Source organism: Struthio camelus, chromosome 5 (genome assembly GCF_040807025.1).
Source record: "Struthio camelus isolate bStrCam1 chromosome 5, bStrCam1.hap1, whole genome shotgun sequence".
NCBI classification, from domain to species: Eukaryota; Metazoa; Chordata; class Aves; order Struthioniformes; family Struthionidae; genus Struthio; species Struthio camelus.
In genome coordinates this window covers 77,938,485-77,965,734 of record NC_090946.1, presented here as the reverse complement: position 1 = coordinate 77,965,734, position 27,250 = coordinate 77,938,485, and the positions used below count along the sequence as shown (strand labels likewise).

The following is a 27,250-nucleotide window of genomic DNA, read 5'->3' as shown; positions in this document are numbered from 1 at the left end:
CTAGCCTCCTGTGAGCTTTTTTTTTGTTTGTTTTTTTCTGACGTTGATGTACATTTGGTTTCTTTTTTGAAAGTCCTGCAGTGAGAGGTAAAGGCTCGGTAAGGTGCGGAGCTCAGGGCCAGGAGCTGGATCTCCTCGCAGCACCGTTGCTACATTGCTGGCTGATTTTAGGTATGACTTTTCCCCTTTCAGGGCCTGTGTTTCCACCCTGGCTTTCCTGCCTTGCCCAGTCGAACTGTAAGTGCCTCGGGGCAGGAATCGTCTGTCCCGGTGTGGTTATTCAGTGCCTGGGACCGCGGAGGTTTCATCTCTGCTGCCTTCTGTAAAACAATTATTATGAGAGTCATTGCTCATGCCCGAAGATGGATCAGGAGGGTAGATGTGGTTGAGATGTGCAGGGTCTAGGGAAAAATGGGCCTGGACTCCAGGTGTCCTTCTGCATGGACCCAAGGCTGCCTCTGCACCCGCAGACAGGTTCGCAGCTTCCTGGTTAGGAATAGCAGGTTTGGGTAGATTTTGAACAGCGTCTCTGGGTGGTTGGGATCTACCCCTCTGCCTGAGGATCTGGCGCACGTCAGCTTGCCACTTGCACCAGAAACACTGTGTCAGCACTTGGTGCTGGGGAGCAAACCCTGAAATTCAGCAGCAGGAGGGAGCCCGCTAACCTCGGTGCTCCTGGACAGGAGTGAAAGCTGCAGGGCTCCTGCCCTACCCACAGAGCAGCCCGGTCGCCTGGCCGGGGGGATGCACAGGGTATGGCAACACAAGAATAAGAAATACCCAATTCTGACAAATGCCATTCTTGGAGGAGTGAGTGATGGATCCCACTGCTTCAGCCTGGGTGGTGTTGCCTTGCATTTGTATCCCCTCCACACCATGCCAGGCTGCTGCTCTCCTGTGGTTCCCAGAGCGGGACGAGGCTTCTCCCGTTCAGGCCATCCATGCTTCCAGGAGGTTGCTATGTCCCTGAAGAAGGGCGAAGCATTTTTACTCAAGGTCATGCCTCAGTGTGACAACAGAAGGAGCTCTGTAAACGACAGGTTTGCATAAAAAACAGGAAAGGTAGAACCAGCCTGCAAAGGTTTTCCGTTTGTTTGGGGTTTTTTTGTTTTTGTTCCTGGGCAGCTCACTTGCATTTCACAAAGGAGGCTTGGTCGTGGCTGCAGTGATGAGCGTGGCAGGGTCAAATCCATGGGACATCTGGGGCTGGCTCTTCATGGCAATGATAGGTAAGAGACTCTGAGGTATGCTAATGGTATTATTAAGCTGTCTGTGAATTTTCATTACGTCCTCCGTGGATTTCGTGCTAGCAGTGTGTGCGGCTGAGATGTGCATGCAGCTCTCAGAATACAGATGAGCCCGTGGCATTAGTATTCAGTGCCAAAAGCCGGAGCTGTTAGACTAGGAATAGTGGTGCGAAGGGGAGAACTGATAAACGATTAGGCTGTTTCATAATATTGGCAGCCCTGGTCCAGCTTCCTTGCAAAGGAGATTTAGTAAGTGCCAATTTACAGCCTTAGCATCATAAATTTGCAACTGGAGGATACGTGTGTTTAGGGTGCTGGGAATAGAAGGGTTTGTCACCGGGGGGTTTTGCAGAGAGGGAAACACCTGACTGGCAAGGGACTGGAAAAACAAGCAAGCCATAGGGCCTTCTGTGTGCCTGCACACATGTGGTTTCCATTAGCAGGGCACGCAAGCACCCACCCCTATTCAGCACAATATTTGGCACGAAGTTAACTTAAAATTAAGCTCAAGTTGAGGTGCTTTTGTTGAACTGGGCTCTAGCTGCACGGTCACGTGTTGCACTTTGGACTAAGAGTGCAAGGGGGTCTGCTGGCAGTTTGATGCATTCCAGATGTTTCAAATAGGGGTGAAGTTGTCCCTTCGCCCTGTGAACGTGGGCGAAATCTCTGCGGACAGGGTTGCCCAAGGTGTTTGATACAGAGGCAGGTGCAGCGTGCAAACTGAAGGTTACTGTGCGGGAGTGCCCTGCAGCTGTGGGAGCCGCAAACACAATTCATGGGTAAATTAATTTAAACAGGTGAACTACTTTGCTCTGGTTTGTTGTGTTTAACCGTCACGGCAGTCTCTGTTTTATTTAGACCTGTGGATAAACAAAAGAAAAGCCCGGAGGCTAAACCAAAGAGATGCTTTTTGTCTAGTTTTCAAACAGAGCTGATTTATAGTGGGCACAAAAATACGAATGAATGGTTATGCTTTTTGAAAATAAATTTAAGCCGACATTTGCAATAAATGTAGCAAATGACCTAGGCAACTTTTTCTGAGCAGTTTTTATGAGAACAATAGTGAGAAACAGCCTGTGTTCTTATGATTAGCAGGAAATGGTTGCAAACGGTTCCTTGACACCAGAAGCAAAAATGAAGCATCAGGAATTAATATCTGCAAGGTGGCATTTTGAGGCCTCTGAGCTCAGCAGACCCCTAATAAAGGAAGGAGCTTTGATCATTACTTTGTTTGCAAAGCTCAGGGTAGGTAGTGGCTGGGGAGCAATCTCTAAAATTGTCTAGTTGTGATAGATGTAATTGGGAGCAGGCGGGGTTTCCAACAGCGTGGATTTGCTGCCTGTTGGTGGAGTGAGAAATGGAGAGAGATGCACCGGCGATATATATCACATACATCAGGCATCCTTGACAGAGTGATCTGCACCGCAGCAATTTTCTCTCGGCCAGATGATTATTACTTGTCAAGGTCAGCTGCTACCTGAAGGATCCTAGTTATCAATTACTTAAGATCATTCTCCTCAGCATTGATTATTTTATTAGCTCCCCAATTAATCCTCCTATTGACTGTCTGAGCTTTGGAGAGGAACGTCTGGTGGGTATCAACGAGTCGCAGCGAGCACCAGGTCATCTGTTGCTGCTTCCCAGGAAGGAGGAGGTTCCCAGGGATTATCGTCCCTTTCCATGGGAGATCTGCAAGGAGCCCCCCTTCCCGCTGCAGAGAGCTCGCAGCAGCCTCATCCGGCTCAGCGCTCAGAGGCAACACGCAATGCCAGGCGGGAGGAGACGAGCGGGACTGTCCCCGGCCGAGCAAGGCACAGCCCGAACGGACGGCGTGGCCTCCGACAGCAAACACCAGGCCCCATTGTTTCCCGCGAAAAGAGATGGGTGACATGCAGGCAGCTGCAGAAAATGTTCTCCAGACAGTGCTTGTGCAATGGATTAAAAAAAAAAAAAAACGAAACCAAAAAACTAGTTATTCATTTCTCCAGTGATGAGCAGTTCCTGCAGGGAATGCTGAGCCAGCAGAGGAGACCTTCTGGAAGTGGGAGATGCACATTGCAGTGAGATCTTGGGGTCTGCTTTGTTGTAATCCAGCGCATGGACAGGAGGGATGCAGAACAGGGCAGCGCCTGGGACCAGGCATGAGGAGCAGGTGCATGAATGCTGAGAGTCCAGACTGGCAGATTTCAAGTTTGCTTCAGAAAACGTTGCGTTTTGCTGGGCGGGTTTTCCCAGTGTAATGAAGTCCCTCAGAGCAGACAGAAAAGCTCCAACAGAGGGAAGATTTTTGAAATAGGGAAAAAGAGCAAAAACACAAGAGTAGGGAGTCTGTCTTAAGAAAAAAAAGAGAGAGAGAGAAGAGAGGAAATAGAAAAGAGTGGGTGGTATGTTACACAGTATACAAGCCAACAAGCAGTATCTGCAGGTCATCCATTCATCCAAGCCTTGGAGAGGACATAAGTCCTTCAGTTAAATTACAGCAGTCCCTCTTCCTCAGCCTCTATTATTTTGTCTCCAAATGCCCAGCAACAACAGTGACAAAAATAGTTTGCAAAAATCTGACAAAAACCTTGATTTCCCAAAGGTTTGCCAAGCTCTGTTTCAAGCACAAATTGCTCTGGCTGCGATTCCCCAACTCAGCACTGACCTTCCAGCTGTTCCCTCCCTTCCTGCTCGGATGGAGAGGTATCAATGTTCATTACTAACAACCTCGCCGTCAGCCCTTCAAAATCGTCTTCCTAGCCACGTCCTTCACTTATTATTTTTATTCCTTTTTTTTTTTCAGAGCATGTGGCCTTTAAAGTGAGATTTTCTTTGGTTAGCAATAATTCAGTTAATATTTCCTCTGGGGATGGCAGGCTGTGGAAAGGGAGCAGTGGCAGAGTGCTGAAAACAGGCTCCCAGGGGAGGTTGCTGGCCTTTTTGGGAAGCCACGTGCCGGGCGGCCGGGCGGGCTCGTTCTGGATGTGCAGCGAGTGCACTGGGCTCCCGTTCCCGGGCACGGATGTGGCACGGAGCAGATTCAGCTCCTTCGGTCATTCTCCATTTTTGCAGATGACAGACTAAACAGTCTACAGTGAGGCAATTATCTTAATAAAGATAATTTCAGCTTTGCTGGAGTGATTTAAAAGAGTTCACAGAAAACAGCGTTAAGAAGTGACTAATTTTTGTAATTCATTTCCGAGAGTATTTATTAACTTGCTGAGCTTTGGGGTGGGAGTTTGCAAAGCGGAAGGTTCAGAGCTGGAGAGAGTGAATCAGGGGAATAAGCAAACGTCCTCCATACTTTGAATAGCAGCTGATTATGTAGTTTGTTGCCGTGTTTGTTCCCCCTGCAATTTTTTCTTCTTTTTTTCTTTTTTTTCCTTGGGGTTTTACCGACAGAGGAAACTACTGTCAAGGCACCTTGGACTTCCTACAGCCCTGCTGGCTCGTGAAGGAGTAATAAAGATGGAGAGGACACTTTTGCTGCTGCACTGAGCAGGCCAGCTGAGTTGATCCGGCAGTCCTGGAGATCCAATGAGACACACTCAGCGTAATCGCAGACCTAGCGAAAGGCAGATGATCTGCCCCAGAACATGCAGTGCTGGACGCTAACGAGGCCAGGTCTCAGGGCTGGTGCACGGCGCGGTTCCTGCCGGGTTTGCTGGCTTTGCTGCAGGGCAGTCCTGCCAAGGACCCCGCTGCTAATCCCGACGGGTAGATGAGCTGCATGCAGGTTTACGTGCGTGACTTTTTAGACGTCAGACAGCAAGGAGGGGAGAAACTCCTTCGGAGTTAGCTAAGGAGCTAACTCCTTTAGCTACCCCAGGCAGCTAAATGACTAGTGAACCTCAAGTCTACTGATCAGTCTGGCACCCTTGAGCGCAACAGCCTGTGGGCACTTCTGGAAATCATCATCTGTATTTTTAGGTACGTGATGAATCTAACAATCTGGCTGGGGGTGCCTGAATCACGACTGAAAATGGAATTACATTCCTTAGTCGTACCAACATGATTCACCTCACCTAACCAAGCCAGCTAAAAACCAAGTATTTAGCTGAAGCAACTTGTCGAAGCTCTGCTTGGCTGGTGGTGAGAGAGTCACGCCTCTGGAAGGGGGTTCTTCCCTCCCCAGGACAGGTGTCCAGGGTAGGAGAGACGTATTGCCTTCCAGAGATGCTTGCCTCTGCCCTTTGGCTGCAAAAGGAGCCTTGGAGATTTCTAGTCTAAGGCATGAAAGCCTGCAGGTGGACAAAATTAGATAAAACAAATCTTCCACATAGACACTTCCACAAGTTTTACCCTGCATTTTTAAATAGTGCTGTATAAATAACATTGGCGAATGACACAACCCAGGTCTGCAAGGCATTAGTGCTCTCCGGCACGCTGTACGTTTCACACTGAGTGCTGTTAGCGGTAGAGGAAAGGCCAAGCCAGACCCTCAGATCTAAACACGCTCGAGTTTTGGAAAAGTTTGGATGTGGAGGAGGATCTGAAATTTCCTTTTGGCCTCTATCTTTACAAGGAGTCAAACCCTTCAGTCCAATATTGCTGAGCCTTTGAATAAACAACATTTTGATCCAAATGCTGCAGCCCTGGGCCCACCTCTGCTCCAGGCAAGCTCTGGATGAGTCATTCTGGTTTCTCTCCGCTCCGTGGATAGGTGACACAGTAAAGCTGGGCAGGGCTTTCCTCCACCTTAGTTTTTGTAGACTTTATTGAGCCATTTGGGGTCACACCCCAGCGACCTTGAGTATAAGCCCGGGCTGCATTTACAGAGTGGACATGATGCTAAACATCCATACCAAGATGTAGGCAGGCAGAACGGCTCCTGCAACGTTACAGTCTGCTTTGGGAGACGCTGCGCTTAGGGGATGGCCCCCTCATTCAATTGCTACTGTATTGCTGTGGCTTCACCAGTCACCACCCTGCAGCTGAGTGATGGTAATTAGCTGTATGTTTCACCTGTTCCACTCAGAAGTAAAATACATGTATGTAAACCATCATAATGAATTAATTTTACTTTGCAGACAAAGAACATTAGGAGTGTTTGATGACTACCAGCGCTTACCCAAAAGACAGTATCTTCTGAGATAGCTCCTGCTAAGCCAGCAAAGCTCAGTCTAACCTTGCCCTTAGAGGCCCCAAGTGACGTCCACTTTATCATCAACCTCTTTCCCATGTTAGCTGAAAGGATTAAGAGAGCATTAGGGAGCAATTTTAATCTGAAATATGTTTCTTACTGCATCCATCAAAATACCTGTGGTGTTTGATGGCTCCATGGATCCTGGGGATGGTGCGTAGAAGTTTTCACCTGGAAACTCGCGTGCCAGTGCATAAAGATAGACATCTCCTACGTAGGTTTTTTCCATCAGTGGCTCTGCTCTTTCCGGGACCCTCGGCTTTGCCGCGGCCATATATCCTCCTGTCCCCATTTTTCCTGACGTTGCTTTCAGTTGTTTGGCTTGTCTTGCCGCTGTGAGGGGTCTTGCCCCGCACACCGTGAGAGACACTGCACAAGGCCAGTGCCTGGCAGTTGCTGTTGGCTAAGCCACCCACGTGGCAAGGCCACAATGCAGCAGTGACAGTGTTTTTATATTTTGTTCTGGTATTAGCAAATCCTAGCTGGGGAATCTCGTATTTTTTCCAAATGCTACAGGGTGACAGGAGGTGGGAAAGGCCCTGAAGGGAGGAAGCGAGGTGCCTGCCTCCATGCCAAGGGGCTGCAAGGGCTGGGAGGAATACCTGGGGCAGGAGAGTGTCCTGTGTACTTGTGTGTCTAACCAGGGCTGAATTATTCTTCTTGCTGTTTTCCTTTAATTTAATATTCTTTGCAATAGGACTGTTTTTCCTAATGGGCCTAATACAAAGCACGCTCGTTTGCTGACTGTGGCAGGAGTATCTGGCTCGGGCTGCTCCGCGTGTCGCCGCTGAGTCTAACACTGGGAAGGGTAATGACACTGGGAAGCTTGACATTTAAATGACATATTGGGAATATACACTGGGCAGGGTAAAGGGAATAAATTATTCTGCTGCAGATGATTAGATCTGGTCTGGCTCATAACGCAGAACAGTGCTTGCTGTTGGACTGGGAGCTGGGCTGGCTGCTAGAGGGTGCTAATTTTTAGGAAACAAAAGTGGATGCTTTCTGGGTAGCGAGGGCAGCTGGTGAGGCTGCCTGGGTGTCTGTGGCTGCTGCATTTGGAAACCACGTTTGTGTTCTTTTTGGATAAAGTCCAAGGCAAACCGGCCCACACTGAAAGCCCAGGGACTCCCAAATGCAGGGTCACGGTCCCACGTGGGGTTACCGTGTGTACAAGCAGGGTCACAACAGGACCCGGCTGGCAGGAGGGAGGCTCCCCGCTGGAAGAGGGTTGTGAGCTGCAGCTGGGTCCCCAGGGCAGATGTTGGCCCTGGGCAGGGTGAGCAGCGTTTTCAATCTGCTCCTCGGCGGTCCCCTTCCCAGGCAGGGGGGAACAAATCTATCTGTCATTGTCATTTTAAAATTGTTTTTAGTGTTGTGCTGCTGATCTTTTCAATAGGGCATGATCTGAAACATGCTTCTCTGCTGTCGGTGGGCACGTGTCCCTGGTCTCCGACCGTCTCTGCACAGACTGATATGGCAGAGAGGGGAAGGTCTGGGGGACAACCTGCCTCGTAAAGACACGCCAGAAATCTTCACCATTCACTAGTGCCAAGCAGGAAAAATATCCCCTCTTCCCGATGGGAAAGTCCACCCCCTTAGGCTGCAGTTTCACAACTGTCTGTCTTAACACTATCTTAAAGACCATCTTTCCAGCTGCTCGCTCCTGCCCTTTCCATTGTGCTAGTGGCTTGTGGAGATCATCCAGGTGGCAAAACCACTCTCTTCGCTCTCCTCTGGAAGGTTTCCCCCCACAAGCCGTATGCACGCCCGGAGCCACTTCCCCACACAGCTGCACGAGCAGACGCCTGCAGCGGGCAGAGCCGGCGGGAAGCAGGTGGGTGATGGCAGCTTCAGCGCTCTCGTCTCCTTTTGTACTTAGCACAGAGCTAGATGACTGTAATACCCATCCCTGTAAAGTGCTTGGAGGTCTCCAGGTCTTAAGAGTCACACAAGGTTTTTCATTTCAAAAAGGGTACGTTTTACTCCCCTCTGCTTTTAGACCTCTGAGGTAGATTTCATTCAGATTTTCAAATTTTATTTGCAACAGCATACTTCTCTTAATAGCTCATGTAACTCCAGGACCTAGAGATTTATAATCTGCATTGAGTCCCTCTTCCTACTGAGACTGGGTTTGACTAGGCAGGACAGGGACTTGCAAGGACATGAGCAGAAATTCCCGGTCTCAAAGATGCTGCCAAGGCTGATTCATTTTGCAGCCAGGGCAGGAGATGATAAGAGCTCACTTGCCCAGCAGGCCCCCTTTTTCGCTCTTTATCAGAGCAGCCGCCATCAGCCAAAACACATGCAGAGATTTCCAGGCACAAATCATGATGGTTCACAATCCTCTTAGCTCTGCAGCCAGCACACCACGTCCCGCCGTAGGGCTGGGCCGCGCAGCGTGTGCATTTGTGCGCATCCCGGCCCCAGCAGGCAGCTGACTTCAAAGAGCCCAGGAAGCTTCTGCAGGTCAGCAAGGAACAAATGTGCCAAAATCCTGATGTGGTCTTATTAGGGGAACTGATCTCCCATCAATTATATCCCTGTCTTGCCAGCCTGCCGCTGCTCCCCCATCCGTCCCCTCCTGCCTGCCAGGCATTTCCCATCACTGAGGAGACTCTGTCCTTTGCTTCTTGCTTGTCAAGTCTTCTCCTCCTCGTCAGCCACCGGGTGGGTTGTCTCCTTGCCCTTAGCTCCTTGTCCCTTTTCCATCTGTCTCTCTTGCGGCATGGGAGGTCTCCGCTACTTGGGCAAGGGACGGCTCCTCGTGCACGGCTTCTCGTAAAAGCTGCCAAAGGTCCCGTCTCTCTTCCAGAGCACGGTCCATGCTGCCTCCCTCAGCTCTTCCTCTTGGCAAAGCCCTCGGGGCCGCGGGCCCCGCTGACAGCCACGGGGCTGCTGTGTGCGCTGCCCCGGCCACCGTGCAGGGCTCTGCCTCCTGCCCCACAGCCGGCCCAGGGTACCATGTGCAGCCTCTCTCCTGCCTGAGCCCTCCTTGCTCATGTTTCTGAAGGTTGCGATTGGAGTGGGGTTTGCCAGAGAAGCCTTTATTTAGCCTGGATGATATAATTGCTGGGGGAAACCAGAGAAGGTTTTGAGTACATAAGCCTTTCCTTAGGTCTGAAACATAAACGCTAATCTCTGAGCTAAGCTGCAGGTCGGGGAGGCTGCTGGGTTTCACTTAACTTGAAAAGGTTGAGGCTGTGAACGGTGTGGGAGTGACTTCTGGAGCAACTGCACGTGGACGTCGTCTGCCAACCGCGTACCCAGGACACACAACCAGACACACTGGGAATAACATGCTCAGATGGGAAAAACCCACCTGACCTCAGGCATTTAAAGCTTGCTGGCCAAGCCCTGGAGTTGTGCTGCCAACCTCAGTGGGTTGCTGGGTGATGCTCCAGCCCAGAGGGTCTAAACGTCCCCCAGATCTGGTCTCTGGTGCAGCAGGACTAAAGGACAAGCGAGGTGCTATCTGATTCCTGCTGGGTTGGCTCCTGTCGTTCTTTCCTTTGATATTCTTGTGCCGTAACTGCTCTGGCTTCTCCAGCGCTGCTTCTCACACAGCCTGGCCGAGACTTAAGCCCCGTGTTTCCTAGAAAGGCTTCAGGAATCTTATCAATCTGCTGTTATTATTTTCTTTTTCTTTCCCCTTTGAATTCTAGTCGACTGCTAACTGTGAAAACACAACAAAAGGCCCAAATCAGTCAGCCCTCAGCATATTCAAATTGGCACCAGTTTGTTTGTTTTGGGGGTAAAGCCAGAGTGAGAGAGCCGGGGCTTTGAGATGCTATTGGGATCACCTGGGAAAATACACGGGCCTTTCATCTCGCCTCTGGCCCCCACGGGCAGGAGAGCTTTCTGCCCCCAGCTGGGCTCCCAGCCCCCTTCTCCCTTTCATCAGCGGCGGGTCCCTTGCTGCGTCTGGGGAAAAGCACTTAGCAGTGGCCATATGACAGGGAGTGAAAGTCCCCAGGGAACAGATGTTTCTCTTTCAAGGTGCGTTTGAGGGTGTTGAGCAAGGTATCGAATACCTTTCCGGCTTTTAAAATTGGCGCTGGAAGGTGCTTTTCTTGATCGCGGTGGTGAGTTGCTGGTAATTCCTAACCCCTGGCAATTCTCCAAAAAAGGGACTTGAATACAGTATCTTTGTTTTTTTCAGAGAAATGGCATGTTCGCAGACACGGAGGTACAGAGCGGAGCTGTCCTGGCCGTTCTTTTTAGGGGGTGAAAATATCCATGCACCTTTCTTGAGCCTTTGAAAGCACTGATTCTTCCCCCCTGCAGTAACTGAGGGCCAAAGTCCTTGCAGCAGAAACAGCCCTACTGTCCCCACACTCCTGCAGCAGTGTCACCCATATTTGCTTTTCTTCCACATGCCCAAGTCCCTCACTAGAAGACAGTGGGAACAGTTATTTGCACTAAGCTTAGATGATCCCAGCAGCTAGTTTTCTGCACCCATTCTGCATAGTGATGAACATTTGTCCCCTGCTGCCCCAAGCCCTCAGCTCTTTCAGATCCCTTGGCCTTCTTCCATGGAGTTTTTTTTTCGTTTTTTCCCACTTTTCCTTCATCTCATTCATTATTGTATGAGTTTTCAGGATACAGATCTGCTGCAGGGAAGGGACTTGGCCTTCTCTGGATCTCTGCGTGCATCACGGTTACAGAGTGATTGAAATGGGTTTAGCCTAGCAGCCCCAGGTTGGGAAAGACTTTCAAAAGGCTTCAGCTGGAGAGCAACATCCCAAGCTCTCCCTCGGCACGCTCGTCAAATCGGGGGATGAAACGGCCCCTTGGAGGACGGCACCGAATGTTTGTAAAGCCTCGCTGCCCAGCTGCAAGCTTGACTCTTTTATCTCCTGATCCATTATTGCAGCGTGAAAGGTCTGAACCTGCAGGATGCAGGGCAGTTCCTGGCACTGGTGCCCTGGCAGTGCTGTTAGTTCTGTGCCGCTCGCAATGTTTAAGCGCTCGATCATTCAAACTGTGAAAGCTGGAGCTGGGTCTGACCGTGGGTTTTGAACATCTCGGAGATGAGAGCATGTGAGAGCAGGTTCTGATCTGATTTTCCCATTACGTCGACGGATCCCCAGATTCTGTTTCCCCACTTAGTCAAAATTTAGTTGCAGATACATTCTTCGCATTTCTTTCATTGTCTTTCCCCTCCCTGACACTATTCCCTGCAGGCCTCAGATAGGGATTTGACATTTACCGGTCAAAATGCCTGATATAAGCATGTCTTTGGTTTCTTTGTGTGTGATTGAGATCAAAATGTGTCGGATCCATGTTTGGAAGCAACGCTGGGTTTGGGATTTCTTTGCTTTGCTTATTATTTTCCTTGTAAGTTAGCTCCAGCCGAAGTGCTTGGAAAATGCGTTGCATAGAAAGGTTTTGCTGCATAAATCACTCAGAGTTTAAGAAACATTATTTACTCCACAGCAGGTAGCAATATCGTCTGTGTTGTGCACACACCAACGAAGCAAACACCTCCTGCTCGGGCACTGATGCTCTGGATTGGTGTCAGAAACGTGGAGCTGTGGGTTAAATCAGTGCCGTCGGCTGAGGAAAGCTGCAGGACTCAGCTGTGATGTTCAGCAGGCGCCCCTCGAGGAGGATAGTTTCTGGCTGGAGCCCTATTTGGTTTCAAAACACTTGCCCGAGGAAAAGGGTTAAGAGGGCAGAGGTACTGAAAGCTGCAGTCTGGAAGGCGGGTTTAGACTCACCTTCATCTGCATCCCCTTGGTGGAGGCGTGCAAACCCCTTGTAGGAGCGTGGCAAGCCCTGATGACAATGAAAAGGTCCCCTTCGTTGTGCTGTGGGATAGGATATGGCCCTGGGCACCGTGATGCTGTGGGGCTGAGGATGCTGGCAACCCTGGCTTCCTCCTCCCAGGCTGGGAGTTGAGCTTGTGTGACTGTGAAATATTCCACATGAATTTCAGGCAATTTTCCTTGCTCCTGGTGGGTTTAGTCCTTGTCAGAGCCTGGATTCTTTGCTTGCTCTTCTCCACAGCGCAAAGGTCTTGGACAGGGTTTCCCCAAGGAGATGATGGGGCTGAAGGGGACAGTTTGCAGCCATTTACTGAGCTACCTTGGGGACCTCAAAACTTCAGAGGCTGAAGTGACACACTTGGTAGCTTGGTAGAGTCGCATGTGAGGTTAAATCGCATTGAAACCATCGGTATAACAGCTACACATGATTAATTAGGAAAGTAAGAACCAGCTAAGCTCTTTTATGGACCCAGATTATTGTGAGGGTAGTAGCCACCCTACGGAGAGGGACTGGGTGCCCTGGGACCCCCCCCCCAGCAGCTCCTTCCCTTTTCCCTACTTTGCCTCTGCTATCCTCCACCCCGGCCACCCCAGCTGGGAGTGTCAGCTCGGCTCTTCTTCAGAGCAGGCTGCCTTTTTATTAGGGAGGAGAGGCAGAGGAGATCCAGCAATGCCGAAATTCCCCACCGCGCTCAGAAGGACTTTACCATCCCCACCCCCTTTAGCCCAAACCGGGCTTGAAGCGCTTTTTTGGGACAGCACAGGGCAGAAAAAAAGGTGCAAGCAGCTCTCTGCAGCTGCAAGGAAGGTCATAAAAAGGGGGATTACACTTTTCCTGCGCAGCAGCCTACTTTCTCCCTCCGCGGGCTGGGCTGCCCTGAAAAGCTCTCCAAGGAGGCTGCAGAGACACATGTGCATTCCTGGGAATGTGAACGCGTGTTAAATAAACACCGCAGCTCAAGAGCGAGGCCAACTCTGACTGCAGCAGCAGGGACGAGCGGTCGGTGGAGCACAGCTGGGAAGCAGCGGCCGGACCGTGCGTTTCTGTGGGCGCTGCTGAGCAGGCCGAGGCGAGTGGGCACTAGGAGCAGGATGCTCGCCTGGGCATGCAGGTCTGCAGAGGACCTCTGACTGCTGATCAGATCATGCTCTGGGCATCCAAGATCATGGATAGAGCCACATCTAGTTCATACCGTTGCTATAAGAGTTCAAGATTTAAACAATAGCTAGCTTTCCATCTTAGGTTCTCTTTATTTTGCCTTCTCTGGGTTTTCAGGCTTTGATTCCCAAGTTTATAGGTACAAAGCAAGCCAGGGTACAAAGCAGAATCTCAAGAAAAAACACCAGTCGCGGTTAAATTCTGGCAACGTTGCAGGGGCTATTCAGCAACAACTGTGTTTAATCCAAGTTTGCTTTTTGTTGCTAGAATAAAAAACTAGCTCAGTGGGTGAAGATCAGTTAGGGTTGATCTGAGGTCCCTCCATCTTACTAACATCATGGCCCTCGCGGCAGAAGTGAAGTGCCTTCCAACACCTCTCAGGGCAGGGCCGGGCTGCCGTCCCCAGGAAAGGGAGAGGGATTGGGCATTGGCAGGGGGACTTGCCCCAAACACCCCCAGTGTCTGTAGCAGAGAGGCCAACTTGCATGAGTTCCTAGATTTCGCCTTGTGTATGTGCTTAGACGAGTTTGGTGTCTACAGTAGCACTTTGTCTAGGACTCGTCCATAGTCTGAGCTCTGACAAAGTGCCCAGCCCTTGAACTATGACTGTGGGCCATCCCGTGAAGCCAATAAGTAGGAAAATATCTGCTCTTCCTCTGCCGTCCCCTGTTCAGACTCCCAGTGTGCTTGTCAAGATTTGCCCCCCAGTAAAAACGGAGGGTTCACAGCTGCCTTGAGAAACCAGCCACAGCGGCTCGTCCCCAGTGCTAGGACGTGGCTGAGCCTTCGGCTCTACCAGCCATCCAGAGGAGGCTGTGGCAACCGCAAACACATGAACAGAGCTGACAGCGACTTTCATCTAGGGAGCAGACTCGTGCGTGCTTGCAACCCCTAGTGGGGAAATGGCCTGAGAATGGCTCTGTCGGGAGAAAATGCCCCAGCGTTTCTGTTCATGTCCAAGCTCTGATTGTAGTTATTTTTCTGTGAAGGAGAGGTGACCAACTGCTCTTTCTGAGAACAAGGACTAGTCAGCAGTTTTTAGACTCCGAGGCCCAGGGCGCTGTGCTCTCGTTGAGACCTACGACACACACCAGTGTAGCAAAGCTTAAAATGCATTTCCAGTACCATCTGCAGCTTTCACTCCTATCTCATCTGGCTCCTTGCCTGAGAGAAGATCTCCGAACCACTGGGGACATGCACACCAAGGAACCACAGTGATGTGACTCTGGTACCTACTCAGGTCATGGCTGTGTTAATTCTGCAGTTCTTACAATGGGATTTGTTCCTCTGTGGTTCATCCCTGGATTCAAACCAGATCTGGCTTTTTCTACGCAGCTACATGCAATTGGCAGCCACTGTTCAACTATCCAGCTGCTCCTAATGGGGGCATGGGGCACGTAGCTGGTATGAGAAATGCCTTTTTTAGACAATATTTTGGTGCGGAGCTGTGGGAATGATCTTACGGCAAATGCTCCTCTTTGCAGTCAGCTGAATGCATGTTTCTACCTTCCCTCGTAATGATAGGCTCCTTGTGTTGTATCGATTTTAGCGGCTTTTGAAGCACTCAGTGCCTTTCTCTTCAGCTAATGGCTGAGTGGCATTGTCTTAAACATGGACACTTCTGGAGGAAAAGCATATTTCAGTGTCAAGGAGCCGTGTGCTGCATACACACCCCAGAGGCACTCAGCGGCTTGGAGCCCAAACCCCATTACACAGCGTATCCACCCTTTGTGCTGCTGGGGAGCTTTGGAGGGAGCTAATCCCAGCCACTTTGCCTGCCTGCAATTAACCTTCCTAATGCAGGGTAAGCTTAAGGGTTTTGAAGTCTGCCTTGAGTCCTTGAAGAACTCTCCAAATTCCCGTCTTGTCTGCAGGGTACTGCTGCTCCCTGTGCGATGCCAGCATTTTAACCTTGCCGTATACAAGAGAGATTAGCCACTGGTTTGCACTGGTGTGCTTCACCAGAGGGAAAAAGCCCTTGAGGGCAATACCACTGCTTCCCAGCAGCCTCTTCTGGAAATCTGGACAAAGCATAAACAACAGCGGGATGATCCAGCCAGACTTTCATCCTTAACCAGAGGCTTCTAATGAGAGCCTCCTCCCTGGGCTGTGGAGCCATGCCATTGTCCTTCTCTGCACCGTTGTAGCGGATCGAAGAGGGGGAAGGAGCATTTAACACGTGAAAGGCACCTCTTGTATGGGGCTACATGCACGGCACAGTTCAGCTGGGGTGAGGAACCAGCTTCTGCCAAGCCGTGATATATGAGGCAGAAAGGTCAAAAGTTCTCCTTTACAATCGGCAAGAAAGGGGGAGGCAGGCAATGGTCACTTAATTTGTGGGTTTTTCCCTCTCCCTGTCAAGAGGAGTTTGGGCTCTGGTGATGGATGAGTCATCAATTAAAGTCAGACGCTTGGTCTTTTGTTTTGGTTCCTAAAGAGCCCAATTCAAGCCCCAGCAGAGTCGATGGGAGTTCATCCACTGAAGGCAGTGGGTCCTCGATTGGGCCTGCGGAGGCTGTGGAGGCACTGGGCTGAGCAGCCTGCCTTTCTCCATTCTTAGCATCATGATTCTCAGATACCCGATTGCTGCCGTTATCTGGTGGGATATGCTTTCCAGAGATGAATCTCCCCAAAATTTGGGGTTCTTAACTTTTACCAGTTCCTTACATTTGCTTCCGTGGTCCCTCTCTGTGCAACTGTTTTGATGTGTGGCTGGGACAAGCAGCGAGCCATGCAGTGCGGTCTGCTCCCTGTTCGCGCCTTCTCGCTTATCTGACCATATATACTGTTAATATTTCCTGTAAGGCACTAATGCTCCCATGATAGCACTGCTTTATCACAGCAAACAGCCTTTTAAATATTTGACTGGGGAAAGGGATATTTCCACTGTTTTATTGTAGTAAATATGACCCCTAAAGCCTGGATGCTGCAGGACGTTCTGCAGTCGGCTCATGGCGCCAGACATACACGCGATGCTCGCTGCAGATGAGGCCTCTCTGCTCGTGGCCTGGGACAGGCTGTGCATGAGGATGGCACCCAGCTCTCTGGCCCCAGCCTTGCATCACCAGCCAGGTGCTGAGGCAGGGTTGCTGGCAGTGGGGACGGCTGAGTGAGGTGCCACATCACCCCCAACGTGTTCTCTGTGACAGAGCCTCAGTAGTGCCACTCCACTGGTGAGATCTCTCAAATTAAGTGACCCAGGGCCTGGATGCTCACCAGCATAAAGTTGTTGTTGGGGGTCCTCAGAAGGACATTTAGGTGAAGGTCGCTGCTCTGGAGAGATGGAACCTCTCCCCTGGGGCCTGCTCTGCTCCCAGGCTTTGCACAGCATTTCTTGAGAGCATGAAACCCAACCAGTGAAACAAATCCCTTGTAATCCATGTGTGAGGATAAAGTGGGGGTAGGAGGGAAATAAGTGCCTAGGAATTAATATCGTTTTAATGGAATGAAAGTACTTATGATGAGTGTAAACTGCCACCAGGCATGCAATACGCTGGCAACTGGGGTGCGCTCCGGCCATGCCATTGGCTTAGTTGATACGGTGTTTCTGTGCTGCTGCTGCTGGGGCTTGGCTCCAGGGAGGTCTGGGAGGCTGGAGGCGAGAGGGCTCTCAGGCAGGATCTCAGGAGAAATGGCAACTAAATTAAAGCTTTTCAGTGCTTTCCAGGTGATGTTGAACCTTCCCACTTTACCGGGAAATCATATCCCATAAATCATTGCACACATTAACCTGGGAAGACTGAATCAGTTCTAGAGGAGTAAGATCGCTTAGAGTAAGTTCTACTCAGTTCGAACATGAAGCCTGGGCTAACAGCAAGGGATGCCTCCTAGCCCCTCTGCTTATGCCTTATCTGTGGGCCTGGGTGGGTTTTCTCACTCCTAGGTGCTTATAAGCAACTGCTTCCCGTGCGCGGAGGTCACTGACTCCACAGCCTGGACATATCTTCTGAGCCTGAGACCCTGGCCAGGCACAGACTTACTAAGGTTGGAATAAAGGCGAGAAGGGAGGGCATCAACCTTCTCCTCCCATGCCTCCATCAGCCCCAGCTGGGATAAGCATGCTCCCATCCATGTAACATGGGTTCGGCCAAGTGGTACCCTCCAGCCTATGCATTTGGGGTTGGGGCTGCATCTCTCCCTGCCTTAACCGTAAGGTATTCCTTCCCCTTGTGTCTGAATGTGCCCACATCCTGCAAACCTGAAGAGGTCCGCTCAGTACTTACCTTGGGGACTCTGCCAGGAACCAGAGGGCCCTTCTCATTTTGGGTAGGAGGAGGCAGCCAAGTGGTCACATGGAGCAGTGTACTTTGGAAGCCGAACATATCCTCCACCATCTCTGGTCTTGGTCGGCCTAAATAAAAACATATCCCCCTTAATATACATGCTCATGCTGCCTTCCCTATGTCTTGCAGACTGGTTGAAGGTTGCTCCTTCTAAGTCTGGATGGTGAGGTTGTGGACTATGGAATTCTCCAGTAGTATGGGCTGGAAAACCTCCAACATCTGGTCGGCGCCTGCACAGACTGTCAGATGCCAGAGTGCTCTGACAGCCATTAGCTTACAAAGTGGATGGTTTGTATTGGCGTGGGATGAACAGACAATAATCTTGTCTCTGCTACATGTCTCTTTGGAGAATTACTCCATTCTCTGCTCTTTGCTGGCCCTAATCAGATCCTGACATAAAATACTACTAAAAACTGTTTCTTATGGGAGTGGAACAGAAGCTGGTTCTATATTTTTCAAGCAGTCCCTTTTCTCACAGCGGCGCTCATGGGGAGGACGCAGTTGTGGTTTCCATTAACATGGATAGCATGGCATTTTGATCGGGAGAGAGTAAAAGCATTTAGGAATTCACCTACTAAAATGATTTAGATTATAAGTAAATACATATAATAAATATTAAAATGAATTGAAAAGTTCATTATGTTATGCCTAAGGCCAAAAAGGCATCAGTAGTCCTCATGTCTATGCCATGGCTGTTTCTGGAATATTGCATTCCACACAGATATTCTAACTAATACCCAATAAATGCGTATTTTTTATGTAAAGAACTGGATAGAGTCCCAGGGCTGTATTTTCCAGAGTCCTGTTCTTTAATGCCTGGGACCATGCTCAAGAGGTCAGAGGAACCCAAATCCGAACAAGGCCAGAAGAGTTCTGGAAGGCTCTCCAGCCTTGAGGACTGTTCAAGTTATGAGTGTTGTTTTTGGATGATGGCAAAAGTTTAATAGACGCTGCAGCTGTAGAAAGCACCCTCACTGGAGAGTACAACTCTGCATGTCAATCTGAGATTTACATTTGCATCCTGCATGTACACAGCCTTCATGACTCAGTCGGTGGGGTGGGCAGATCCAGCGCTTACTTTGGCAGAATAATTCCTCAAGTCTTGTTTAATTAGAACTCCGACCAACTTCCTGGAGATTGTGGGAACCTCATTAGCAGCACAAATAGAAACCTGAAGAGGCCAACTCAGTGGGAAAAGATTGCTTAGTAAGAACTTTACTTACCAAGAACTTAACCTCTTCAAGAGTTGGGTCTCATAGGTATAGCAGAAGGATTTATGGTTGGAATAGATGGATTCTTACCATCTTCCAAAAGCTGGAGGGTTTTCTGCAGTCCAAATTAAAACCTCTCAAAATAGTAGACTAAATTATTTTGGCTCAACAATCTCCAGTTATTCTTAGGTGTCCTCTCTTGGATTTGTTTTATTTCTTAGTGTCTATGTTGATATTCTTCCATCATTTGGAGATGCCGGCTGCCTGATTTGCAGTCCTCATCCTTGTCTCATTTGGCAACATTACCTTAAATTTCAATATGTGTTCCTCTATAAAAAAAATCCATTTTTTAAAATACTTAAGAATTGATAAGAGGAGGTTAGACACCTAGCTCACATGTAGACACCTAAATTTAGGTCTCCTAATCTCAGAAGGGGTCCCTATAGTGCCTCGAGCAGATGTTAGGGAGCTCTCCCTCTGAAGGCTAAGCTGACATGCATTGTCTGCCTGTCTGCTTCAGGGCTGACATGGAGTATAGCTATAAAATATAGTTAGGCCATTTGAATTGTTCCTCAGTAAATGCATGTACTTGCGTGTCTTTGTGAGAACTACATGGAGTCTCAGGGCTATGTTTTGCAGTCATTCTGTTCCCTTTAATTTTGGAGCTATGCCGAAGATGCTAAAGGAACCCAGATCTGTCGATCAGAACGTGGCCAGAGGAGTCCTGGAAGGGCTGCTGATTGTTCATTTCCTGTCCCTGTCCTAGCCTCATGCTGGCAACGTTGCCTTATATTTCAGAGGAGAAATATGTGTTGGCCTATAAAAAATTCATATTTTTTTCAGCCCTGAAGACATGATTATCCTCCCGCTTCTTTTGCCTCATCAGATACAGAGAAGGAAAAACAGGATGCCTGTATCTACCTACCACTATAGAATTGTTTACAAAGTCATGAAGTAGAATGAGGTTTTGGCCTTTAATAAAATGCATCCCACTCAATCATGAAAGAAAATCAAATCTCCAGTTAAAATAAAGAAAGATCAAATAAATATACTGTATGTTTTGTTAGATAATATTGTCAGTGAGGAGGACAGATCAGGGAAAAAGACCCAAACAGTCTTTCTAGAGGACAGACCTACTGTTAACCACCCTGAATAGGAAGGCTTCCCTATGGAAACAGATAAGTATATATTTTTACAGACCACTCTTGCAAAACATGAAAAAGGCTTTCTGCTGCAATTTTATCTTCTGGCATTATCCCAGGCTGAAAGACCCTTGGTCTCCTGTTGATGAAAGACAAAGCACAAGGCAAGATTTCTCAAATCCCTATCATTATTGTGCTAGAGAAATATCCTGGTTTGCTGAGCTGTTTTGAATCTTTGCTACTGCAGCCAAAAAATATAGCTTATTACAATAATTACAAAAAAGTTTCCTCAGACCAAATATCCACTATAAAGACAGTGGTTTGCAAAACTGAAAGACAGGGAGAGACTTGCTGCCTTGATTACAGCAAACCACTGAGTGCTTAGAGGAAAGATGGAGCACGCTATAGTGCTTGGTGCTTCCCACTGTCTCTGCTGCTTTCAGGTAAGGGTAGATCCAACCTTCTCTGGTGAGAGCAAATCGTCTTTGCTTCCCTATGGTTGGACCACTGGCTTCTCCCCCGACCCCTGCAGGGTGCCCCTGGGGGTCTGCACTGTGGGACCAGTGGCTAGTGGGTCTTAAATGTAACAGGGTGGGATGGAGCAAGGGGATAGTTGTGGAGATCGGAGGTCTGTGCTCTGTCGCTGCTTCTCCAGGTCAGGATGCCAAGCCCATGTGTGGAAACTGCTGTGTGCCGTGTCCCAGTCTGCCCATGCACCTGGTGTGACTGGGCTTCCTTTGCTGCCATGTGACTGCTGTGGTCTCATTCCAGCTCCTGCAGGCTGTGATTTTCCTTACACTTGATCCATAAAACGAAATCGTTGGCACAGATTCACCAGCTAGGTAAGTAAGTTCCCCATTCTCAGAGGTGGGTCCAGGCCCTACCAGGGATGTGTTTATAAATGTCCTTTACTCCCACGCCAGTGCTTGAGGTCCACTTCCTGTAAGGGTGCATTTGCAGGCATGACACACTTGTTCCCTGATCTGCTCCTTCTCTCCGTGATAAGAGCATATCGCTTCCTCCAAGCTCCAGGCACCCACAGTCCCTCCTTCGGTTTCTCCTGTGTGCACAACCTAGTCCAGGACTTCAATGCTCAACCCAGAAGGCTGTCATCAGGCATGATCCCCCAGAATGGAGCTTCTCCCTAGGTTTTGGCCACCCCTCCTAGGGTCAGCCTGTGGTAGAGTGAAAAGTGGAGGGTAAAACTCGGTATGATTCGAGCCAAGTAAATCTGCCCCTCCGCTGTCATGCATGGGAGACGCTGAGCAGATGTGAGACGTGTAAGGTCATGGGTTAATGGAGATAAATGCTGCCCTGCTGGCCTGAGGACTAGCCCCATCTAAACTAGAGGAGCGTGAAGATATGTCAGAAAAGGGTGAATACCTGGAGTGCGAGTGGAGATATAAATTAATATTTGTATTAATAAAGGTTTAGCATGGACCTTTGTGTATGTGTACATACACCTATATGTTTGATTAGCCCAGGCATGTGCTCCAGAGCTGAGTTTTCACACTTCTTTCATTTGTTTTTGTCAAACCTTGAGCACACAAATTTCCGCACAATTAACTGAAGCAACATATGTTTACCAGCAGCCAAGTCTTAATCCCCTCCTTCCCTTTCTCCATGTTTCTGATTATGCTGATGGCAAATCCTCCTTGTTTGACTGAGCTTTGCACTCACAGTGGATGCAACAGGAGCCAAATCTTCTTTTAGAAGCACAGAAATATTTGCTGAATGTCCCATGGGGTCTGAAGTTCTGCAGTAATAAACAACTGCTTCATTAGCTTCTGAGACTGATGTGAACAGTTACCAGAAACTGCAAGCAGTAACCAGCTCCTAAATCATGTCTGGTAGTCCACAGCCGTTATTAGTGATAAGCATGTTTTGGTGTGGCCTAGTATTCTTGCTGCAGCCCTCATTTTACTACGAACTGCAGGCATGTGACAAAAGATAGTCTTGCCTGACATAGCTCGTGGAGGTCTATGGACCTGAACCATCCCCCACCCCAGTACTCATCCCCATTCTGGTCTGTAAATCATGCACAAGACCCAAATCCCGAGGAACAACATGGTTAATATGGGAAAACAAAGTCCAGAACCCGCCTTGCGTTGCTGCAATGAGCAAAAAATGTGTATTTAAAATCTCTGGGACAGGACTGAATGAAAATGCTGTCACCGCCAGGGCATCAGGAGGTACAGACAGGTGCAACCCACCGTGAGCATACTTTGTGAGTCACTGCAGAAAGTGATTTATGCTAAGCACAAAACACTTTGCTGATCTTCCCAGCTGAAGTCCCCAGAGCTCTAATCATTGCACTGATGGTGGAAGTGAAAAGACAGCAATTTTTACTGCGTGAGAAGCTTTGATTTCCTGTGAATCACTTCCTCCTATAAATCAGCTATAGGCAGCTGCATCCACTTGCTCCTTGGGATAGAAAAATATACCCCGCTGCTAGACAGCAACACAGGCGCCAAAAACATCATGGGATCAAAGGGCATTGAGATTTATCCCAAGCAGAATCTAAACAAGCCTGACAGCTTGCCCAGACCATTTGTTTGTTTTAGCTGTGGACGTCCGTGTCCGTCCAGTGGCAGGGGATGGATTTATCATTAGCATCGTTTGTTCCATCTCTTAGCTTGCTGAAAGCGTCCCTTTCATTCATAAACGCCCTGATGGCTGGTACCAAATCTGCATGTAGTGCATTTTCCAAGGGATCAGCATTACGGCAGGAAATGCAGCCCTCATCTGTTTTCTGGCCATGCTGGGGACCGTCTGATCTGCTTAGAGGGTGGGCGTGTTAATGTTTCAGTTGGTCTTTCTTTTCTTGACAAGGCCCAAGTGAGAGCGCTGCCCAAAACAGTTATTGTCTGCAAGCACCAACAGCTGGAGTTAGTCTCAGTGCGGGAAAAATGTGTTGTTTCTTTTCTCCCCATTCAGGCTTCCCCAGAGAGAACTGTTTTTCAGGCTGTCCTCCGATTTCCTCGTCAGGAGGGCTGCGAGCACTCTCTGAATGCCCCCCCGCCCCGAACTTCATGGAATTGCGTAGGTTTTCTTTGGAAGTGCAGAGCGAGCGCCATGCTTGCCTGGAGAAGGTCAAACAGCCTTCTGGGTTCCCAGGAGCCGACCTGCCAAGTCAAGTGATGGTTTGGGTTTCTTCTTTTTTCCATGTAAACTACACAGAGGGTGTGGGGAGGAGGGGGGTTGGCCTTTTTCTCAGGGAGAGTCAAATGATAGTTGTTTTTTTTCTGATGCTATCTCTTTGGCACGCAGAGGAAGCAGCTTCCACAGGACAACAGATTGGGGTTGAGCTGTGAGAAAAAATAGGTTTGACATTACAGTGTTTCCTTGTCTTCCCCAAGCACCACTACTTTCTTACGCATTGTTACTCTTTCAATACCATGCTTGGGAGAAAAAAAATGACCTGGAATTTCTGCCTATGGATAATATAGCAGCTGGCAAACAAGCCTGGACAACCCTAATTATACTAGCCCTTCTTTCTTGCAGGGTGATGGTATACGCAGAGCAGAGCAAAATGAGTGTTTGTCAAAACCTGAGGCTTGTAAGCTAATCAGCTCTCAGTGCTGCTCTGCAGGTCCACATATTCACAGAGCCCAGCTCTGTGCTTGCAGCCAGCGTTTCAAAGGTATCTGGGTATCTGGGGGCTTCTGAAAATACCACCAAAGGTACCTACGTTAATTAACCTCTGTATGAATGGGAAGCCTGTTTAAAAGTCCCTGTGGCGGTCTCATAGAAAAACATCCCTCAGTTTTGAAGCAGAAGGAATGAAAAGACACCCTCCCTCTCACACCTCCAACAGAGCGTGTCTGTGCACACGGAGGATTGCGGCAGGAGAGCGCTCGCTGCCTCCTAGCACCCAGGCTGAGCGTCACCACAGCGTGTACCGGGTCTTCCCATGCTGCCATGTCTACACGGGGTCTGCAGGGTGGATGGACATCTGTTATGGAGGGATGGGGGGATGGGCATCCGTCATGAATGGAGGGGTTGGATATCTATCGTGGATGGAAGGATGGACATCCATTGCAGATGGAGGGATAGGCATCCATCGCAGATGGAGGGACAACCATAGGAGTCGATTCCAAAGCCTCCACTGACCATACAAGACAATCCACTACCTTCCTCCTAACTGGCTAAAGGTACCCAACTTCTATGGGAGCTACAGGCTGTGAGGCACCTATTACCTTTAAAATTTTAGATCCTGTAGCGCTGGCAGTGGGGCTGTACCTGGATCTCAGTGTCCCCACTACACAGGTGGATGACAGTGCGTATCCCAAGCATTTTTCACCTCGCCCTCCTCTTTACTATTTTTTTCTTACAGGAAAGACCTGAGGAGGTGAGAAAAAGAGAGCTGATGAATGGCACCAGCAAGGGGAGATAAAGGGAAGAAATGAATGACATGACAAAGGAATCTCTTCTGGACATGTTTTTAAAGCTGTAACCTCGATGCCTTTACTTCATCTAATCTGATGACATTCAAAGCATCTTACTTGCCTTGAGAAAGACACGTGGGGTTAGACAAGAGGTAGTTAGCAAACTAACAGCAAAGTGACCCGGATTGCTTGATAAACTGAGCCTATTCATATAGCATGTGTTTGAACATCTGGCTCCAGATCCGGTACTGGATGGGGCACTGTCTCCTGGAAACACTGTGGGCAGCGCAGAAACCTCTCCAGGACGTGGGGTTGGTGACTGCACTGCAGCACTAAAGGGCTGGGCTGGACTGTGGAGCTAGAAAGCACGACTCCTTTTTCACTGCCATCCAGAGCCAACTTGGGCTCTGCAGAAAAGAGACAGAAAAGTTACTTCAGCACTGGAAAAGATGCTTTGCACCATGAGACTTAGAGAGCTCAAACTGTTTTATTCTCAGAAGGGTGACAGTGAGGTTGCCTAACTTTCATGTAGTGGTATCTCCCTGGGGAGGCATCTCTGGGTACCAGAGATGGCAGGAAGGACAGAGCAAGGAGCAGTGACTGAGGGCAGACAGACTCGAGCTGGAATTAAGCAGCACATATGTCTTGGTAAAGTGATTAGCCACTGGAACAAATAACCAAAGAAAGTGGTGGATTCTTTATCTCTTGAAGCCTGTTTTTTGCTGAACACAAGGGCCTAGGCTCACTGTGAGGCCAGGAGGGAATGAAGGAGTCTAACGCTATCGACTAATCTGATGGTGCCCTGGCCTTAGACTCCTAGAATGAGTGATGCGAATAAGATTTTGTCATCTTCATATACTTGGATGAACGGTGCCTACGCTTGTAATCTGATATGCTCAAAATCTTACATGCAGTGACTGTGTCATCTCTGCATTTAACGCCCATATTATTAAGCCAGCTCTTTCAAAATTCATTAAATGCATTTATTTCCGATAGGCGTGCAATGTATAATAGTTGCTAATGTTCTCACAGCTGGACCCTCAGAGAAAGCTCTCTGCACTGCTAACTGAATATTTTATCAATAGCTGCTATCTGAGCTTCTAATGGTGGTTTGAAATACCCATCAAGGCCAAGGGAAACCATTTCTGATTCCTAAAACATAGACTTGGCAAAGCAGGGCTGGGCTTAATTTTAACCTGTTCTGATCTCAGCCATTGCAGGCTGTAATTGTACACAATTCTTAAGGGAAAAGGCATCTTTTCATCTGAGTGTGGGCCACAGTTAGAGAAACAGAGGTGCAGAAATTCAACCTCACGCTGCTGAGGCAGAACAATAGCATTTAAAATTCCTACTGCATGGTGGGCTCAGAGTCAGTTATTTAATACGAATAAAACCCTGTGAGCTGACGCAGTGTACTGGTATTTCAGGGAGATAATCCTGAATAGCTATACAGAGCACTTTGCTGATCTCCATTTGAAATCCCGGAAGCTCTAGTCTTTTCACTGAGCACAAGAGAGAAGACAAGAATATTGGAACCATACTTGGAACATAGGAGGATATAGGCTGTTTGAGAGTCAAAAATCCTGCTGTTGAGACACTGGGATCAAAGTCAGGGAGCTATACTCCAGGAATTCGGATGATGATTGCCCACCTGAACATGGTATTTCCTTTCGTCTGCAATGCTGATACACAATTCCCTGCACACTGTAGCTTGCTGTCAAGGTGTTTGTATGGCAGAGTGGTGGAAACTTAGCTATGAGCAGTGTGTGAATGGGGATGTGTGTGTTTATAATATTGCACAATCCTAGAAGACTGCACTTGAAGGGGCTTTGAGAGATCATCAAGGCTGAAAAAGGACGACAATTATCACTCTGTAGAAACCTGCCACATTTTTGTCAAGGTGAGGACCTCTTAAGGAACGCCACCCACATCAATTCATGCTTTCCTAAGTTACCTGCTTCACACTACTCAGAGGGAGTTCACAGATTCCCTCTGAATCTCAAAACCTTTTCCTCCAAAACCCATTCCTTCCTCTTGCCTGAGACTTTGGGACCTGACACTTAATGGGTTCCCAAGGCACCACTTAAACCTGCGTAACCAGTGTCCTCCTTTCCTTAACTTTGTCCTAGAGAACACGCTTTTAAAAATAGGAAAAAAAGCCATTAAAAAGTAAAACTAGAAAGTTACTAAGAGGACAACATGAATTTCTACTAAAATTGTAATGGATTTTATGAAGAGTGTCTATTTCCTACGCTTTCTTTGCAGATGGACCCCCAGATTTTAGCTCTCTCTTTGTGTATTTGTAGAAGAGAAAAACAAACCAAGCCCCATTCCTACATAGGGAGACTGATATGAACAGGAACCTCTCCCCCCATTCCTGGGAAATGGAATGAGCTCCCATGGGGTAGGCGTGGGACTGTAATTATCTCTCCAGCTGTTGGCAGGATGTACTCAATGGTTCATCAAGCAATGGGAGGCTGACCCCCTCCCTACAATAAAATGTTAAATATTTTTCAGTAAGCAATAATTTGTGCTTGCCTTGATACTGAATCCAGTAAGTCTTATGCAAGATGGGGTGTTCAGCTTCTTTAGGAAAGAAGGTCTATTCTTCCTCCTCTATGGATGGCTGGGGCAGGGAGAACTAATACCAAATGTGCTCTCACCTAGAAGATGAACAGCAGCTATGCCTTGATATTTTTTTGGTATCTGGTTCTTTTAATCAGCATTCTTTGCTCCATATGCATCAAAAACACTGCTGAAACCACTGTAGGTGTTACTGTCCAAACTGTGCATTGTAATAGCAACTAAGAGTGTCATTACAAGCCGATGGATGTTTGGAGGGCCATGGACAGTGCTGCTGGAAAGAGATAGAGAAGGTAAATCCTGCCAGTCATGTCTATTCTACAGAACTTTTTTTCCAAGTG

The 27,250-nt window shown here is 48.5% G+C and overlaps 1 long non-coding RNA gene across 2 annotated transcripts; it reads left to right on the top strand.

Moving 5' to 3' along the window:
• Positions 1-8: 8 nt before the first annotated feature.
• On the top strand, positions 9-26,787 carry LOC104141392 (uncharacterized). Of its 2 annotated transcripts, XR_693526.2 has the most exons (6): positions 9-171; positions 1,126-1,229; positions 3,832-3,932; positions 4,632-5,159; positions 20,710-20,780; positions 24,275-26,787. It is a non-coding gene; the product is annotated as an uncharacterized lncRNA (long non-coding RNA). The 2 variants fall into 2 exon arrangements; XR_011141719.1 differs by lacking the exons at positions 3,832-3,932; positions 24,275-26,787 and adding an exon at positions 22,876-22,980.
• The last annotated feature ends 463 nt before the right edge of the window (positions 26,788-27,250 follow it).